At 49.2% G+C, this 20,902-nt stretch overlaps 2 non-coding genes and 4 pseudogenes across 2 annotated transcripts; all 6 read left to right on the forward strand.

Annotated features, from left to right (window-relative positions):
* Positions 1–3,265: 3,265 nt before the first annotated feature.
* On the forward strand, positions 3,266–3,478 carry LOC124719896 (annotated as a pseudogene).
* A 3,285-nt stretch (positions 3,479–6,763) lies between these two features.
* Positions 6,764–6,956, forward strand: LOC124721167. Its single transcript, XR_007006284.1, has one exon. It is a non-coding gene; the product is annotated as a U2 spliceosomal RNA (small nuclear RNA).
* Positions 6,957–10,250: 3,294 nt separating this feature from the next.
* On the forward strand, positions 10,251–10,443 carry LOC124721173. The gene has a single exon (XR_007006286.1). It is a non-coding gene; the product is annotated as a U2 spliceosomal RNA (small nuclear RNA).
* Positions 10,444–13,717: 3,274 nt separating this feature from the next.
* On the forward strand, positions 13,718–13,930 carry LOC124719899 (annotated as a pseudogene).
* A 3,275-nt stretch (positions 13,931–17,205) lies between these two features.
* Positions 17,206–17,418, forward strand: LOC124719148 (annotated as a pseudogene).
* Positions 17,419–20,689: 3,271 nt separating this feature from the next.
* LOC124719904 lies at positions 20,690–20,902 on the forward strand (annotated as a pseudogene).

Raw genomic sequence — 20,902 nt, forward strand, 5'->3', positions numbered from 1 at the left:
ATTAATTAAAACACAGCCTGAAATGGGTTAACATTCTGCAGTGATCAGATATTCCGCTGGTAGCAAAACTTGTCGTAGTTGTTGATGTGCCCAGTAGTTAGTTGCTTACACACCACGATTTCTTTTAATTAATTTAAGATTATCTTAAGTAATTTTTTTTTTTTTTGTGGTTAGCCGGACCGCACTTGCAGCCGCATTACGCTAGGCTGGTAATTTATGGGGGCACAGGACAGTGCCTTCGGATGCCTCGTTAGCGTCTCTTATGGTCTGGTCACAGATAATTTTAATTAAATTGTTTGGAGTTATAACCTTAGCTCCTCGCGAACGTCGTCGTCGTCGCCGCCGCACGCACGCAGAATACGTGTGTACACACGCACACACACATATGCAGTAGGTGGTGGACGACGTAAGCACTCGGCTAGGTGTAGCTCGCGCCAGTATAGCTCGCACCGGCCTGACGCTGCTGTGGGGCGGCCTCACGGCTTCTCCACTGCCCTGGCAGCTAGCGGCGTTCAAATAGGAGTCGCAGTTTACTCCTCGACATGGAGGGTAGTACTGGGCTGTTGACGAGTGCTCTCGTATATTGTCGTTCCTTCCGGCACTTGCTTTTGCGATGTTTTCGACGGTCGCCTGTTGCCATATCAGCCCGCACCACCGTATGTCACTCCCTCATGTGGAACGCACACGCTGCAAGCATTTAGGCCCTGACACTGCGGTTTTTCATCTCTGGCGGTACTCCGCAAGGATACCGCCCTTCGATTGTGCCATTCCAGCACTAATCGAAGTGCTAGGTTTTCCGGCCTGTTAGGAGACCGCTTCTGCAAAATGTGCGAGGAGATTTTTGCTGGTTGCGAGCTACCCGCCGATTTTCTAGCTGTACGTATTGGCTTTAATCCAAAGGTCACAGGTCACTGATGGGCTAAAGACGTACGTCCCATCACCGTTCTTAACACTGATTATAAGTTGGTGGCACGAAGTGTGGCTTCACGTCTTAAACAGGGAATGAATAAGGTACTTTGTCCCACTCAATCATGTGGCGTTTCGAATCGAACCACCTTCACCGCTGCTTCTATATACCGTGATGCTGTCTTACTCACCCACCGCCGACGCTCGAACCCCGGCTGCAATTGATCCCTAGATTTCGCCGGTGCCTCCGATAGGGTCTCCCATCCTACCTGCTGGCCGTTATGTAGCGGATGGGTTTCGGGGAGCACTTCATAAGAGTCATCCGGCACTTCTTGGATGGAGCAAATTCCACAATCATTGTGAACGGTTGCAGATCACGACCAATTCCCATCAGACGATCAGTTCGACAAGGGTGTCCCTTGTCAGTGTATTTTATCGCTTTGGCGCTGTACCCCATGCTGCGTGACATCGGACGGATGGTCGATGGTGTTCCTTTCCCAGGCGTCACCTTCCGCAGTGTGGCGTAGGCGGATGGTGTAGGTGTGTTTGTAGCAAACGCCAGGGACATCGATTCGGTTCGCCGAGTCCTCCACGTTTATGAACGAGCATCCGGTGCCATGTTAAAATCCAACAAAATGGTGCTAATCCCACTAGGACCACGATCATTGACCATCGAACGCCCATGCTACCGGATTGTAGGGGAACAACGTATCTTGGGTCTTGAGGTGACTGCCTGTCCACAGCGCATGTTAACACTCACGTGCAGGCGGATTCTCACGCGCATCAGAGGACTTTGCGTGAGTCACACTGATCAACGACTCGACCTCCATCAACGAATCCAACTGATTAATACTTACATCCTATCACGTGCATGGTATGTAGCACAACTCCTTACGCTACCGAAACAAACCAGCAGAGCCATCTCACAAACAGTATATTGCCTATTGTGGCGGCGTGCACTATTCAAAGTTGATGCACAGACTTGTACACTGCCAAAAGTCGATAGTCGCCTTGGACTCATTGACTTTCCCCACAAATGTGCGGCAATCCTGATTCACCGTATTGCCACTTTGCGTGGGATTGACCCAGGTGGGACAACAGCGGTGCTTTTCGACCGTTATCGCCTACAATCGGCGCGTGCACCAGTATGCTTGACACATATTCCATTCCGGATGACGACAGTCAAGGACTATCACCTCAATCAAAGTTACATCCTAGCAGTGGCCACCGACAAGGCACGCACATCGAAGTGCCTTTACTAGGCGCTTCGAGGCCAGCTCACACCACACAAATTGGAGGACAGACGACCGTCGGTCATCTGGCACCACGCTTGGGCTAATATCAACCACCTAGCCCTTCCCACAGAAGTTTCAGCGCTATGGTATCGCGTTGTAAACAATTTAATACCCACTAATCATCGCCTGGCGGCCATCCTCCTATGGCCCTCGGCTGCTTGCGGCCGATGTGGTGACGTAGACACCAGAGAGCATCGTCTCCTATGCCCTCACGTCACAGAAGTGTGGGACCTTGCACGTGTGCTATTAACGCTGATCGGTGGGACTACACTGGACTATGTGTCAGTCGACTGGTTCCTTAACCCTGGTATTCAGACCAACCCCCGAACACGACGTAACGCAATGGTGTGTCTCTTGGGCCAAACCATTTTCACGATCTATGACCTTTGCCTCGCAGATGCTGTCTCTTTCATGGACTACCTTTGGAGCCAGCATCGCCTGGCGGAATCTGACCGGAAATATACCATTACTTTTGCAAGATTTCTTAAAGTTGCAATGGTTCATGGTTATCAAAAGGTGTTCCGGGCTAACTAAGGCTCCTCGTATAAGAATTGCCTGAGTGTACCCCTGGATCTTTGTCACTCGGACTTTCAAACTACCCTTGACTTACCCATACCCCAGATTTGATATTGGCCTTCTGGGCATCACTAGAGTAGACTGTTCTGTGTTACTGATAATATGGAAATTGGTAACATGCGAATTGTGTGAACCTTGTATGAAAAATTATTGGAAAATTGGAAAACGCATAATCTATCTTAGAGGATTATTACTTTGTTAATTCTATGGGCGATGGGATTATCTCGCCAGTTCGTTTGAGTGTGCTGCGTCGCTGTTTTTTTTTTATTTTGCCTTCATTTCTGTCTTTATTTATTTCTTTCTATTTAGTTTTTAAAATCATCACTTGCCTCACACCTGCAGAGGGAGGTGTGTTTCTGAGTAGTGTGTCGTCGCCCCCTGAGGCATAGCAGAGTATGCCTCCGCTTTTATTTTCGGTTTATGGCAATAAGTCTTGCTACTAACAACACCCTGCTTTACGTGCTGCGTCGACACTAGAGGATGGCGGCATTTTTGGAGAGGAAAAGGTAGGGCTATAGGGGAGGTAGGAGGGAAAAAAAGTGTAGTATCTGTTCTTATCAGCTTAATATCTGATACGTCCTGCATCACACGACCAGAATATTAAACTCATTTTTGGCTTCTGACGGAGTGCTAGGGGCTTGCTCCACCTCTGTAGCGGGTTGGCCCGGCATTGCAGTACCGCCGGGATCGGCCCACCTAAAATTAATTAAAACACAGCCTGAAATGGGTTAACATTCTGCAGTGATCAGATATTCCGCTGGTAGCAAAACTTGTCGTAGTTGTTGATGTGCCCAGTAGTTAGTTGCTTACACACCACGATTTCTTTTAATTAATTTAAGATTATCTTAAGTAATTTTTTTTTTTTTTGTGGTTAGCCGGACCGCACTTGCAGCCGCATTACGCTAGGCTGGTAATTTATGGGGGCACAGGACAGTGCCTTCGGATGCCTCGTTAGCGTCTCTTATGGTCTGGTCACAGATAATTTTAATTAAATTGTTTGGAGTTATAACCTTAGCTCCTCGCGAACGTCGTCGTCGTCGCCGCCGCACGCACGCAGAATACGTGTGTACACACGCACACACACATATGCAGTAGGTGGTGGACGACGTAAGCACTCGGCTAGGTGTAGCTCGCGCCAGTATAGCTCGCACCGGCCTGACGCTGCTGTGGGGCGGCCTCACGGCTTCTCCACTGCCCTGGCAGCTAGCGGCGTTCAAATAGGAGTCGCAGTTTACTCCTCGACATGGAGGGTAGTACTGGGCTGTTGACGAGTGCTCTCGTATATTGTCGTTCCTTCCGGCACTTGCTTTTGCGATGTTTTCGACGGTCGCCTGTTGCCATATCAGCCCGCACCACCGTATGTCACTCCCTCATGTGGAACGCACACGCTGCAAGCATTTAGGCCCTGACACTGCGGTTTTTCATCTCTGGCGGTACTCCGCAAGGATACCGCCCTTCGATTGTGCCATTCCAGCACTAATCGAAGTGCTAGGTTTTCCGGCCTGTTAGGAGACCGCTTCTGCAAAATGTGCGAGGAGATTTTTGCTGGTTGCGAGCTACCCGCCGATTTTCTAGCTGTACGTATTGGCTTTAATCCAAAGGTCACAGGTCACTGATGGGCTAAAGACGTACGTCCCATCACCGTTCTTAACACTGATTATAAGTTGGTGGCACGAAGTGTGGCTTCACGTCTTAAACAGGGAATGAATAAGGTACTTTGTCCCACTCAATCATGTGGCGTTTCGAATCGAACCACCTTCACCGCTGCTTCTACATACCGTGATGCTGTCTTACACACCCACCGCCGACGCTCGAACCCCGGCTGCAATTGATCCCTAGATTTCGCCGGTGCCTCCGATAGGGTCTCCCATCCTACCTGCTGGCCGTTATGTAGCGGATGGGTTTCGGGGAGCACTTCATAAGAGTCATCCGGCACTTCTTGGATGGAGCAAATTCCACAATCATTGTGAACGGTTGCAGATCACGACCAATTCCCATCAGACGATCAGTTCGACAAGGGTGTCCCTTGTCAGTGTATTTTATCGCTTTGGCGCTGTACCCCATGCTGCGTGACATCGGACGGATGGTCGATGGTGTTCCTTTCCCAGGCGTCACCTTCCTCAGTGTGGCGTAGGCGGATGGTGTAGGTGTGTTTGTAGCAAACGCCAGGGACATCGATTCGGTTCGCCGAGTCCTCCACGTTTATGAACGAGCATCCGGTGCCATGTTAGAATCCAACAAAATGGTGCTAATCCCACTAGGACCACGATCATTGACCATCGAACGCCCATGCTACCGGATTGTAGGGGAACAACGTATCTTGGGTCTTGAGGTGACTGCCTGTCCACAGCGCATGTTAACACTCACGTGCAGGCGGATTCTCACGCGCATCAGAGGACTTTGCGTGAGTCACACTGATCAACGACTCGACCTCCATCAACGAATCCAACTGATTAATACTTACATCCTATCACGGGCATGGTATGTAGCACAACTCCTTACGCTACCGAAACAAACCAGCAGAGCCATCTCACAAACAGTATATTGCCTATTGTGGCGGCGTGCACTATTCAAAGTTGATGCACAGACTTGTACACTGCCAAAAGTCGATAGTCGCCTTGGACTCATTGACTTTCCCCACAAATGTGCGGCAATCCTGATTCACCGTATCGCCACTTTGCGTGAGATTGACCCAGGTGGGACAACAGCGGTGCTTTTCGACCGTTATCGCCTACAATCGGCGCGTGCACCAGTATGCTTGACACATATTCCATTCCGGATGACGACAGTCAAGGACTATCACCTCAATCAAAGTTACATCCTAGCAGTGGCCACCGACAAGGCACGCACATCGAAGCGCCTTTACTAGGCGCTTCGAGGCCAGCTCACACCACACAAATTGGAGGACAGACGACCGTCGGTCATCTGGCACCACGCTTGGGCTAATATCAACCACCTAGCCCTTCCCACAGAAGTTTCAGCGCTATGGTATCGCGTTGTAAACAATTTAATACCCACTAATCATCGCCTGGCGCCCATCCTCCTATGGCCCTCGGCTGCTTGCGGCCAATGTGGTGACGTAGACACCAGAGAGCATCGTCTCCTATGCCCTCACGTCACAGAAGTGTGGGACCTTGCACGTGTGCTATTAACGCTGATCGGTGGGACTACACTGGACTATGTGTCAGTCGACTGGTTCCTTAACCCTGGTATTCAGACCAACCCCCGAACACGACGTAACGCAATGGTGTGTCTCTTGGGCCAAACCATTTTCACGATCTATGACCTTTGCCTCGCAGATGCTGTCTCTTTCATGGACTACCTTTGGAGCCAGCATCGCCTGGCGGAATCTGACCGGAAATATACCATTACTTTTGCAAGATTTCTTAAAGTTGCAATGGTTCATGGTTATCAAAAGGTGTTCCGGGCTAACTAAGGCACCTCATATAAGAATTGCCTGAGTGTACCCCTGGATCTTTGTCACTCGGACTTTCAAACTACCCTTGACTTACCCATACCCCAGATTTGATATTGGCCTTCTGGGCATCACTAGAGTAGACTGTTCTGTGATACTGATAATATGGAAATTGGTAACATGCGAATTGTGTGAACCTTGTATGAAAAATTATTGGAAAATTGGAAAACGCATAATCTATCTTAGAGGATTATTACTTTGTTAATTCTATGGGCGATGGGATTATCTCGCCAGTTCGTTTGAGTGTGCTGCGTCGCTGTTTTTTTTTTATTTTGCCTTCATTTCTGTCTTTATTTATTTCTTTCTATTTAGTTTTTAAAATCATCACTTGCCTCACACCTGCAGAGGGAGGTGTGTTTCTGAGTAGTGTGTCGTCGCCCCCTGAGGCACAGCAGAGTATGCCTCCGCTTTTATTTTCGGTTTATGGCAATAAGTCTTGCTACTAACAACACCCTGCTTTACGTGCTGCGTCGACACTAGAGGGTGGCGGCATTTTTGGAGAGGAAAAGGTAGGGCTATAGGGGAGGTAGGAGGGAAAAAAAGTGTAGTATCTGTTCTTATCAGCTTAATATCTGATACGTCCTGCATCACACGACCAGAATATTAAACTCATTTTTGGCTTCTGACGGAGTGCTAGGGGCTTGCTCCACCTCTGTAGCGGGTTGGCCCGGCATTGCAGTACCGCCGGGATCGGCCCACCTAAAATTAATTAAAACACAGCCTGAAATGGGTTAACATTCTGCAGTGATCAGATATTCCGCTGGTAGCAAAACTTGTCGTAGTTGTTGATGTGCCCAGTAGTTAGTTGCTTACACACCACGATTTCTTTTAATTAATTTAAGATTATCTTAAGTAATTTTTTTTTTTTTTTTTTTTTTGCGGTTAGCCGGACCGCACTTGCAGCCGCATTACGCTAGGCTGGTAATTTATGGGGGCACAGGACAGTGCCTTCGGATGCCTCGTTAGCGTCTCTTATGGTCTGGTCACAGATAATTTTAATTAAATTGTTTGGAGTTATAACCTTAGCTCCTCGCGAACGTCGTCGTCGTCGCCGCCGCACGCACGCAGAATACGTGTGTACACACGCACACACACATATGCAGTAGGTGGTGGACGACGTAAGCACTCGGCTAGGTGTAGCTCGCGCCAGTATAGCTCGCACCGGCCTGACGCTGCTGTGGGGCGGCCTCACGGCTTCTCCACTGCCCTGGCAGCTAGCGGCGTTCAAATAGGAGTCGCAGTTTACTCCTCGACATGGAGGGTAGTACTGGGCTGTTGACGAGTGCTCTCGTATATTGTCGTTCCTTCCGGCACTTGCTTTTGCGATGTTTTCGACGGTCGCCTGTTGCCATATCAGCCTGCACCACCGTATGTCACTCCCTCATGTGGAACGCACACGCTGCAAGCATTTAGGCCCTGACACTGCGGTTTTTCATCTCTGGCGGTACTCCGCAAGGATACCGCCCTTCGATTGTGCCATTCCAGCACTAATCGAAGTGCTAGGTTTTCCGGCCTGTTAGGAGACCGCTTCTGCAAAATGTGCGAGGAGATTTTTGCTGGTTGCGAGCTACCCGCCGATTTTCTAGCTGTACGTATTGGCTTTAATCCAAAGGTCACAGGTCACTGATGGGCTAAAGACGTACGTCCCATCACCGTTCTTAACACTGATTATAAGTTGGTGGCACGAAGTGTGGCTTCACGTCTTAAACAGGGAATGAATAAGGTACTTTGTCCCACTCAATCATGTGGCGTTTCGAATCGAACCACCTTCACCGCTGCTTCTATATACCGTGATGCTGTCTTACTCACCCACCGCCGACGCTCGAACCCCGGCTGCAATTGATCCCTAGATTTCGCCGGTGCCTCCGATAGGGTCTCCCATCCTACCTGCTGGCCGTTATGTAGCGGATGGGTTTCGGGGAGCACTTCATAAGAGTCATCCGGCACTTCTTGGATGGAGCAAATTCCACAATCATTGTGAACGGTTGCAGATCACGACCAATTCCCATCAGACGATCAGTTCGACAAGGGTGTCCCTTGTCAGTGTATTTTATCGCTTAGGCGCTGTACCCCATGCTGCGTGACATCGGACGGATGGTCGATGGTGTTCCTTTCCCAGGCGTCACCTTCCGCAGTGTGGCGTAGGCGGATGGTGTAGGTGTGTTTGTAGCAAACGCCAGGGACATCGATTCGGTTCGCCGAGTCCTCCACGTTTATGAACGAGCATCCGGTGCCATGTTAAAATCCAACAAAATGGTGCTAATCCCACTAGGACCACGATCATTGACCATCGAACGCGCATGCTACCGGATTGTAGGGGAACAACGTATCTTGGGTCTTGAGGTGACTGCCTGTCCACAGCGCATGTTAACACTCACGTGCAGGCGGATTCTCACGCGCATCAGAGGACTTTGCGTGAGTCACACTGATCAACGACTCGACCTCCATCAACGAATCCAACTGATTAATACTTACATCCTATCACGGGCGTGGTATGTAGCACAACTCCTTACGCTACCGAAACAAACCAGCAGAGCCATCTCACAAACAGTATATTGCCTATTGTGGCGGCGTGCACTATTCAAAGTTGATGCACAGACTTGTACACTGCCAAAAGTCGATAGTCGCCTTGGACTCATTGACTTTCCCCACAAATGTGCGGCAATCCTGATTCACCGTATCGCCACTTTGCGTGAGATTGACCCAGGTGGGACAACAGCGGTGCTTTTCGACCGTTATCGCCTACAATCGGCGCGTGCACCAGTATGCTTGACACATATTCCATTCCGGATGACGACAGTCAAGGACTATCACCTCAATCAAAGTTACATCCTAGCAGTGGCCACCGACAAGGTACGCACATCGAAGCGCCTTTACTAGGCGCTTCGAGGCCAGCTCACACCACACAAATTGGAGGACAGACGACCGTCGGTCATCTGGCACCACGCTTGGGCTAATATCAACCACCTAGCCCTTCCCACAGAAGTTTCAGCGCTATGGTATCGCGTTGTAAACAATTTAATACCCACTAATCATCGCCTGGCGGCCATCCTCCTATGGCCCTCGGCTGCTTGCGGCCGATGTGGTGACGTAGACACCAGAGAGCATCGTCTCCTATGCCCTCACGTCACAGAAGTGTGGGACCTTGCACGTGTGCTATTAACGCTGATCGGTGGGACTACACTAAACTATGTGTCAGTCGACTGGTTCCTTATCCCTGGTATTCAGACCAACCCCCGAACACGACGTAACGCAATGGTGTGTCTCTTGGGCCAAACCATTTTCACGATCTATGACCTTTGCCTCGCAGATGCTGTCTCTTTCATGGACTACCTTTGGAGCCAGCATCGCCTGGCGGAATCTGACCGGAAATATACCATTACTTTTGCAAGATTTCTTAAAGTTGCAATGGTTCATGGTTATCAAAAGGTGTTCCGGGCTAACTAAGGCACCTCGTATAAGAATTGCCTGAGTGTACCCCTGGATCTTTGTCACTCGGACTTTCAAACTACCCTTGACTTACCCATACCCCAGATTTGATATTGGCCTTCTGGGCATCACTAGAGTAGACTGTCCTGTGATACTGATAATATGGAAATTGGTAACATGCGAATTGTGTGAACCTTGTATGAAAAATTATTGGAAAATTGGAAAACGCATAATCTATCTTAGAGGATTATTACTTTGTTAATTCTATGGGCGATGGGATTATCTCGCCAGTTCGTTTGAGTGTGCTGCGTCGCTGTTTTTTTTTTTATTTTGCCTTCATTTCTGTCTTTATTTATTTCTTTCTATTTAGTTTTTAAAATCATCACTTGCCTCACACCTGCAGAGGGAGGTGTGTTTCTGAGTAGTGTGTCGTCGCCCCCTGAGGCATAGCAGAGTATGCCTCCGCTTTTATTTTCGGTTTATGGCAATAAGTCTTGCTACTAACAACACCCTGCTTTACGTGCTGCGTCGACACTAGAGGGTGGCGGCATTTTTGGAGAGGAAAAGGTAGGGCTATAGGGGAGGTAGGAGGGAAAAAAAGTGTAGTATCTGTTCTTATCAGCTTAATATCTGATACGTCCTGCATCACACGACCAGAATATTAAACTCATTTTTGGCTTCTGACGGAGTGCTAGGGGCTTGCTCCACCTCTGTAGCGGGTTGGCCCGGCATTGCAGTACCGCCGGGATCGGCCCACCTAAAATTAATTAAAACACAGCCTGAAATGGGTTAACATTCTGCAGTGATCAGATATTCCGCTGGTAGCAAAACTTGTCGTAGTTGTTGATGTGCCCAGTAGTTAGTTGCTTACACACCACGATTTCTTTTAATTAATTTAAGATTATCTTAAGTAATTTTTTTTTTTTTTTTTTTTTTTGCGGTTAGCCGGACCGCACTTGCAGCCGCATTACGCTAGGCTGGTAATTTATGGGGGCACAGGACAGTGCCTTCGGATGCCTCGTTAGCGTCTCTTATGGTCTGGTCACAGATAATTTTAATTAAATTGTTTGGAGTTATAACCTTAGCTCCTCGCGAACGTCGTCGTCGTCGCCGCCGCACGCACGCAGAATACGTGTGTACACACGCACACACACATATGCAGTAGGTGGTGGACGACGTAAGCAGTCGGCTAGGTGTAGCTCGCGCCAGTATAGCTCGCACCGGCCTGACGCTGCTGTGGGGCGGCCTCACGGCTTCTCCACTGCCCTGGCAGCTAGCGGCGTTCAAATAGGAGTCGCAGTTTACTCCTCGACATGGAGGGTAGTACTGGGCTGTTGACGAGTGCTCTCGTATATTGTCGTTCCTTCCGGCACTTGCTTTTGCGATGTTTTCGACGGTCGCCTGTTGCCATATCAGCCTGCACCACCGTATGTCACTCCCTCATGTGGAACGCACACGCTGCAAGCATTTAGGCCCTGACACTGCGGTTTTTCATCTCTGGCGGTACTCCGCAAGGATACCGCCCTTCGATTGTGCCATTCCAGCACTAATCGAAGTGCTAGGTTTTCCGGCCTGTTAGGAGACCGCTTCTGCAAAATGTGCGAGGAGATTTTTGCTGGTTGCGAGCTACCCGCCGATTTTCTAGCTGTACGTATTGGCTTTAATCCAAAGGTCACAGGTCACTGATGGGCTAAAGACGTACGTCCCATCACCGTTCTTAACACTGATTATAAGTTGGTGGCACGAAGTGTGGCTTCACGTCTTAAACAGGGAATGAATAAGGTACTTTGTCCCACTCAATCATGTGGCGTTTCGAATCGAACCACCTTCACCGCTGCTTCTATATACCGTGATGCTGTCTTACTCACCCACCGCCGACGCTCGAACCCCGGCTGCAATTGATCCCTAGATTTCGCCGGTGCCTCCGATAGGGTCTCCCATCCTACCTGCTGGCCGTTATGTAGCGGATGGGTTTCGGGGAGCACTTCATAAGAGTCATCCGGCACTTCTTGGATGGAGCAAATTCCACAATCATTGTGAACGGTTGCAGATCACGACCAATTCCCATCAGACGATCAGTTCGACAAGGGTGTCCCTTGTCAGTGTATTTTATCGCTTAGGCGCTGTACCCCATGCTGCGTGACATCGGACGGATGGTCGATGGTGTTCCTTTCCCAGGCGTCACCTTCCGCAGTGTGGCGTAGGCGGATGGTGTAGGTGTGTTTGTAGCAAACGCCAGGGACATCGATTCGGTTCGCCGAGTCCTCCACGTTTATGAACGAGCATCCGGTGCCATGTTAAAATCCAACAAAATGGTGCTAATCCCACTAGGACCACGATCATTGACCATCGAACGCGCATGCTACCGGATTGTAGGGGAACAACGTATCTTGGGTCTTGAGGTGACTGCCTGTCCACAGCGCATGTTAACACTCACGTGCAGGCGGATTCTCACGCGCATCAGAGGACTTTGCGTGAGTCACACTGATCAACGACTCGACCTCCATCAACGAATCCAACTGATTAATACTTACATCCTATCACGGGCATGGTATGTAGCACAACTCCTTACGCTACCGAAACAAACCAGCAGAGCCATCTCACAAACAGTATATTGCCTATTGTGGCGGCGTGCACTATTCAAAGTTGATGCACAGACTTGTACACTGCCAAAAGTCGATAGTCGCCTTGGACTCATTGACTTTCCCCACAAATGTGCGGCAATCCTGATTCACCGTATCGCCACTTTGCGTGAGATTGACCCAGGTGGGACAACAGCGGTGCTTTTCGACCGTTATCGCCTACAATCGGCGCGTGCACCAGTATGCTTGACACATATTCCATTCCGGATGACGACAGTCAAGGACTATCACCTCAATCAAAGTTACATCCTAGCAGTGGCCACCGACAAGGCACGCACATCGAAGCGCCTTTACTAGGCGCTTCGAGGCCAGCTCACACCACACAAATTGGAGGACAGACGACCGTCGGTCATCTGGCACCACGCTTGGGCTAATATCAACCACCTAGCCCTTCCCACAGAAGTTTCAGCGCTATGGTATCGCGTTGTAAACAATTTAATACCCACTAATCATCGCCTGGCGGCCATCCTCCTATGGCCCTCGGCTGCTTGCGGCCGATGTGGTGACGTAGACACCAGAGAGCATCGTCTCCTATGCCCTCACGTCACAGAAGTGTGGGACCTTGCAAGTGTGCTATTAACGCTGATCGGTGGGACTATACTAAACTATGTGTCAGTCGACTGGTTCCTTATCCCTGGTATTCAGACCAACCCCCGAACACGACGTAACGCAATGGTGTGTCTCTTGGGCCAAACCATTTTCACGATCTATGACCTTTGCCTCGCAGATGCTGTCTCTTTCATGGACTACCTTTGGAGCCAGCATCGCCTGGCGGAATCTGACCGGAAATATACCATTACTTTTGCAAGATTTCTTAAAGTTGCAATGGTTCATGGTTATCAAAAGGTGTTCCGGGCTAACTAAGGCACCTCGTATAAGAATTGCCTGAGTGTACCCCTGGATCTTTGTCACTCGGACTTTCAAACTACCCTTGACTTACCCATACCCCAGATTTGATATTGGCCTTCTGGGCATCACTAGAGTAGACTGTCCTGTGATACTGATAATATGGAAATTGGTAACATGCGAATTGTGTGAACCTTGTATGAAAAATTATTGGAAAATTGGAAAACGCATAATCTATCTTAGAGGATAATTACTTTGTTAATTCTATGGGCGATGGGATTATCTCGCCAGTTCGTTTGAGTGTGCTGCGTCGCTGTTTTTTTTTTATTTTGCCTTCATTTCTGTCTTTATTTATTTCTTTCTATTTAGTTTTTAAAATCATCACTTGCCTCACACCTGCAGAGGGAGGTGTGTTTCTGAGTAGTGTGTCGTCGCCCCCTGAGGCATAGCAGAGTATGCCTCCGCTTTTATTTTCGGTTTATGGCAATAAGTCTTGCTACTAACAACACCCTGCTTTACGTGCTGCGTCGACACTAGAGGATGGCGGCATTTTTGGAGAGGAAAAGGTAGGGCTATAGGGGAGGTAGGAGGGAAAAAAAGTGTAGTATCTGTTCTTATCAGCTTAATATCTGATACGTCCTGCATCACACGACCAGAATATTAAACTCATTTTTGGCTTCTGACGGAGTGCTAGGGGCTTGCTCCACCTCTGTAGCGGGTTGGCCCGGCATTGCAGTACCGCCGGGATCGGCCCACCTAAAATTAATTAAAACACAGCCTGAAATGGGTTAACATTCTGCAGTGATCAGATATTCCGCTGGTAGCAAAACTTGTCGTAGTTGTTGATGTGCCCAGTAGTTAGTTGCTTACACACCACGATTTCTTTTAATTAATTTAAGATTATCTTAAGTAATTTTTTTTTTTTTTTTTTTTTTTTGCGGTTAGCCGGACCGCACTTGCAGCCGCATTACGCTAGGCTGGTAATTTATGGGGGCACAGGACAGTGCCTTCGGATGCCTCGTTAGCGTCTCTTATGGTCTGGTCACAGATAATTTTAATTAAATTGTTTGGAGTTATAACCTTAGCTCCTCGCGAACGTCGTCGTCGTCGCCGCCGCACGCACGCAGAATACGTGTGTACACACGCACACACACATATGCAGTAGGTGGTGGACGACGTAAGCAGTCGGCTAGGTGTAGCTCGCGCCAGTATAGCTCGCACCGGCCTGACGCTGCTGTGGGGCGGCCTCACGGCTTCTCCACTGCCCTGGCAGCTAGCGGCGTTCAAATAGGAGTCGCAGTTTACTCCTCGACATGGAGGGTAGTACTGGGCTGTTGACGAGTGCTCTCGTATATTGTCGTTCCTTCCGGCACTTGCTTTTGCGATGTTTTCGACGGTCGCCTGTTGCCATATCAGCCCGCACCACCGTATGTCACTCCCTCATGTGGAACGCACACGCTGCAAGCATTTAGGCCCTGACACTGCGGTTTTTCATCTCTGGCGGTACTCCGCAAGGATACCGCCCTTCGATTGTGCCATTCCAGCACTAATCGAAGTGCTAGGTTTTCCGGCCTGTTAGGAGACCGCTTCTGCAAAATGTGCGAGGAGATTTTTGCTGGTTGCGAGCTACCCGCCGATTTTCTAGCTGTACGTATTGGCTTTAATCCAAAGGTCACAGGTCACTGATGGGCTAAAGACGTACGTCCCATCACCGTTCTTAACACTGATTATAAGTTGGTGGCACGAAGTGTGGCTTCACGTCTTAAACAGGGAATGAATAAGGTACTTTGTCCCACTCAATCATGTGGCGTTTCGAATCGAACCACCTTCACCGCTGCTTCTACATACCGTGATGCTGTCTTACACACCCACCGCCGACGCTCGAACCCCGGCTGCAATTGATCCCTAGATTTCGCCGGTGCCTCCGATAGGGTCTCCCATCCTACCTGCTGGCCGTTATGTAGCGGATGGGTTTCGGGGAGCACTTCATAAGAGTCATCCGGCACTTCTTGGATGGAGCAAATTCCACAATCATTGTGGACGGTTGCAGATCACGACCAATTCCCATCAGACGATCAGTTCGACAAGGGTGTCCCTTGTCAGTGTATTTTATCGCTTTGGCGCTGTACCCCATGCTGCGTGACATCGGACGGATGGTCGATGGTGTTCCTTTCCCAGGCGTCACCTTCCGCAGTGTGGCGTAGGCGGATGGTGTAGGTGTGTTTGTAGCAAACGCCAGGGACATCGATTCGGTTCGCCGAGTCCTCCACGTTTATGAACGAGCATCCGGTGCCATGTTAAAATCCAACAAAATGGTGCTAATCCCACTGGGACCACGATCATTGACCATCGAACGCCCATGCTACCGGATTGTAGGGGAACAACGTATCTTGGGTCTTGAGGTGACTGCCTGTCCACAGCGCATGTTAACACTCACGTGCAGGCGGATTCTCACGCGCATCAGAGGACTTTGCGTGAGTCACACTGATCAACGACTCGACCTCCATCAACGAATCCAACTGATTAATACTTACATCCTATCACGGGCATGGTATGTAGCACAACTCCTTACGCTACCGAAACAAACCAGCAGAGCCATCTCACAAACAGTATATTGCCTATTGTGGCGGCGTGCACTATTCAAAGTTGATGCACAGACTTGTACACTGCCAAAAGTCGATAGTCGCCTTGGACTCATTGACTTTCCCCACAAATGTGCGGCAATCCTGATTCACCGTATCGCCACTTTGCGTGAGATTGACCCAGGTGGGACAACAGCGGTGCTTTTCGACCGTTATCGCCTACAATCGGCGCGTGCACCAGTATGCTTGACACATATTCCATTCCGGATGACGACAGTCAAGGACTATCACCTCAATCAAAGTTACATCCTAGCAGTGGCCACCGACAAGGCACGCACATCGAAGCGCCTTTACTAGGCGCTTCGAGGCCAGCTCACACCACACAAATTGGAGGACAGACGACCGTCGGTCATCTGGCACCACGCTTGGGCTAATATCAACCACCTAGCCCTTCCCACAGAAGTTTCAGCGCTATGGTATCGCGTTGTAAACAATTTAATACCCACTAATCATCGCCTGGCGCCCATCCTCCTATGGCCCTCGGCTGCTTGCGGCCAATGTGGTGACGTAGACACCAGAGAGCATCGTCTCCTATGCCCTCACGTCACAGAAGTGTGGGACCTTGCACGTGTGCTATTAACGCTGATCGGTGGGACTACACTGGACTATGTGTCAGTCGACTGGTTCCTTAACCCTGGTATTCAGACCAACCCCCGAACACGACGTAACGCAATGGTGTGTCTCTTGGGCCAAACCATTTTCACGATCTATGACCTTTGCCTCGCAGATGCTGTCTCTTTCATGGACTACCTTTGGAGCCAGCATCGCCTGGCGGAATCTGACCGGAAATATACCATTACTTTTGCAAGATTTCTTAAAGTTGCAATGGTTCATGGTTATCAAAAGGTGTTCCGGGCAAACTAAGGCACCTCATATAAGAAATGCCTGAGTGTACCCCTGGATCTTTGTCACTCGGACTTTCAAACTACCCTTGACTTACCCATACCCCAGATTTGATATTGGCCTTCTGGGCATCACTAGAGTAGACTGTTCTGTGATACTGATAATATGGAAATTGGTAACATGCGAATTGTGTGAACCTTGTATGAAAAATTATTGGAAAATTGGAAAACGCATAATCTATCTTAGAGGATTATTACTTTGTTAATTCTATGGGCGATGGGATTATCTCGCCAGTTCGTTTGAGTGTGCTGCGTCGCTGTTTTTTTTTTATTTTGCCTTCATTTCTGTCTTTATTTATTTCTTTCTATTTAGTTTTTAAAATCATCACTTGCCTCACACCTGCAGAGGGAGGTGTGTTTCTGAGTAGTGTGTCGTCGCCCCCTGAGGCACAGCAGAGTATGCCTCCGCTTTTATTTTCGGTTTATGGCAATAAGTCTTGCTACTAACAACACCCTGCTTTACGTGCTGCGTCGACACTAGAGGATGGCGGCATTTTTGGAGAGGAAAAGGTAGGGCTATAGGGGAGGTAGGAGGGAAAAAAAGTGTAGTATCTGTTCTTATCAGCTTAATATCTGATACGTCCTGCATCACACGACCAGAATATTAAACTCATTTTTGGCTTCTGACGGAGTGCTAGGGGCTTGCTCCACCTCTGTCGCGGGTTGGCCCGGCATTGCAGTACCGCCGGGATCGGCCCACCTAAAATTAATTAAAACACAGCCTGAAATGGGTTAACATTCTGCAGTGATCAGATATTCCGCTGGTAGCAAAACTTGTCGTAGTTGTTGATGTGCCCAGTAGTTAGTTGCTTACACACCACGATTTCTTTTAATTAATTTAAGATTATCTTAAGTAATTTTTTTTTTTTTTTTTTTTTGCGGTTAGCCGGACCGCACTTGCAGCCGCATTACGCTAGGCTGGTAATTTATGGGGGCACAGGACAGTGCCTTCGGATGCCTCGTTAGCGTCTCTTATGGTCTGGTCACAGATAATTTTAATTAAATTGTTTGGAGTTATAACCTTAGCTCCTCGCGAACGTCGTCGTCGTCGCCGCCGCACGCACGCAGAATACGTGTGTACACACGCACACACACATATGCAGTAGGTGGTGGACGACGTAAGCACTCGGCTAGGTGTAGCTCGCGCCAGTATAGCTCGCACCGGCCTGACGCTGCTGTGGGGCGGCCTCACGGCTTCTCCACTGCCCTGGCAGCTAGCGGCGTTCAAATAGGAGTCGCAGTTTACTCCTCGACATGGAGGGTAGTACTGGGCTGTTGACGAGTGCTCTCGTATATTGTCGTTCCTTCCGGCACTTGCTTTTGCGATGTTTTCGACGGTCGCCTGTTGCCATATCAGCCCGCACCACCGTATGTCACTCCCTCATGTGGAACGCACACGCTGCAAGCATTTAGGCCCTGACACTGCGCTTTTTCATCTCTGGCGGTACTCCGCAAGGATACCGCCCTTCGATTGTGCCATTCCAGCACTAATCGAAGTGCTAGGTTTTCCGGCCTGTTAGGAGACCGCTTCTGCAAAATGTGCGAGGAGATTTTTGCTGGTTGCGAGCTACCCGCCGATTTTCTAGCTGTACGTATTGGCTTTAATCCAAAGGTCACAGGTCACTGATGGGCTAAAGACGTACGTCCCATCACCGTTCTTAACACTGATTATAAGTTGGTGGCACGAAGTGTGGCTTCACGTCTTAAACAGGGAATGAATAAGGTACTTTGTCCCACTCAATCATGTGGCGTTTCGAATCGAACCACCTTCACCGCTGCTTCTATATACCGTGATGCTGTCTTACTCACCCACCGCCGACGCTCGAACCCCGGCTGCAATTGATCCCTAGATTTCGCCGGTGCCTCCGATAGGGTCTCCCATCCTACCTGCTGGCCGTTATGTAGCGCATGGGTTTCGGGGAGCACTTCATAAGAGTCATCCGGCACTTCTTGGATGGAGCAAATTCCACAATCATTGTGAACGGTTGCAGATCACGACCAATTCCCATCAGACGATCAGTTCGACAAGGGTGTCCCTTGTCAGTGTATTTTATCGCTTTGGCGCTGTACCCCATGCTGCGTGACATCGGACGGATGGTCGATGGTGTTCCTTTCCCAGGCGTCACCTTCCGCAGTGTGGCGTAGGCGGATGGTGTAGGTGTGTTTGTAGCAAACGCCAGGGACATCGATTCGGTTCGCCGAGTCCTCCACGTTTATGAACGAGCATCCGGTGCCATGTTAAAATCCAACAAAATGGTGCTAATCCCACTAGGACCACGATCATTGACCATCGAACGCCCATGCTACCGGATTGTAGGGGAACAACGTATCTTGGGTCTTGAGGTGACGGCCTGTCCACAGCGCATGTTAACACTCACGTGCAGGCGGATTCTCACGCGCATCAGAGGACTTTGCGTGAGTCACACTGATCAACGACTCGACCTCCATCAACGAATCCAACTGATTAATACTTACATCCTATCACGGGCATGGTATGTAGCACAACTCCTTACGCTACCGAAACAAACCAGCAGAGCCATCTCACAAACAGTATATTGCCTATTGTGGCGGCGTGCACTATTCAAAGTTGATGCACAGACTTGTACACTGCAAAAGTCGATAGTCGCCTTGGACTCATTGACTTTCCCCACAAATGTGCGGCAATCCTGATTCACCGTATCGCCACTTTGCGTGAGATTGACCCAGGTGGGACAACAGCGGTGCTTTTCGACCGTTATCGCCTACAATCGGCGCGTGCACCAGTATGCTTGACACATATTCCATTCCGGATGACGACAGTCAAGGACTATCACCTCAATCAAAGTTACATCCTAGCAGTGGCCACCGACAAGGCACGCACATCGAAGCGCCTTTACTAGGCGCTTCGAGGCCAGCTCACACCACACAAATTGGAGGACAGACGACCGTCGGTCATCTGGCACCACGCTTGGGCTAATATCAACCACCTAGCCCTTCCCACAGAAGTTTCAGCGCTATGGTATCGCGTTGTAAACAATTTAATACCCACTAATCATCGCCTGGCGCCCATCCTCCTATGGCCCTCGGCTGCTTGCGGCCAATGTGGTGACGTAGACACCAGAGAGCATCGTCTCCTATGCCCTCACGTCACAGAAGTGTGGGACCTTGCACGTGTGCTATTAACGCTGATCGGTGGGACTACACTGGACTATGTGTCAGTCGACTGGTTCCTTAACCCTGGTATTCAGACCAACCCCCGAACACGACGTAACGCAATGGTGTGTCTCTTGGGCCAAACCATTTTCACGATCTATGACCTTTGCCTCGCAGATGCTGTCTCTTTCATGGACTACCTTTGGAGCCAGCATCGCCTGGCGGAATCTGACCGGAAATATACCATTACTTTTGCAAGATTTCTTAAAGTTGCAATGGTTCATGCTTATCAAAAGGTGTTCCTGGCTAACTAAGGCACCTCATATAAGAATTGCCTGAGTGTACCCCTGGATCTTTGTCACTCCGACTTTCAAACTACCCTTGACTTACCCATACCCCAGATTTGATATTGGCCTTCTGGGCATTACTAGAGTAGACTGTTCTGTGATACTGATAATATGGAAATTTTTAACATGCGAATTGTGTGAACCTTGTATGAAAAATTATTGGAAAATTGGAAAACGCATAATCTATCTTAGAGGATTATTACTTTGTTAATTCTATGGGCGATGGGATTATCTCGCCAGTTCGTTTGAGTGTGCTGCGTCGCTGATTTTTTTTTATTTTGCCTTCATTTCTGTCTTTATTTATTTCTTTCTATTTAGTTTTTAAAATCATCACTTGCCTCACACCTGCAGAGGGAGGTGTGTTTCTGAGTAGTGTGTCGTCGCCCCCTGAGGCATAGCAGAGTATGCCTCCGCTTTTATTTTCGGTTTATGGCAATAAGTCTTGCTACTAACAACACCCTGCTTTACGTGCTGCGTCGACACTAGAGGATGGCGGCATTTTTGGAGAGGAAAAGGTAGGGCTATAGGGGAGGTAGGAGGGAAAAAAAGTGTAGTATCTGTTCTTATCAGCTTAATATCTGATACGTCCTGCATCACACGACCAGAATATTAAACTCATTTTTGGCTTCTGACGGAGTGCTAGGGGCTTGCTCCACCTCTGTAGCGGGTTGGCCCGGCATTGCAGTACCGCCGGGATCGGCCCACCTAAA

Source organism: Schistocerca piceifrons, chromosome 1, assembly GCF_021461385.2.
Source record: "Schistocerca piceifrons isolate TAMUIC-IGC-003096 chromosome 1, iqSchPice1.1, whole genome shotgun sequence".
Taxonomy (NCBI): Eukaryota; Metazoa; Arthropoda; class Insecta; order Orthoptera; family Acrididae; genus Schistocerca; species Schistocerca piceifrons.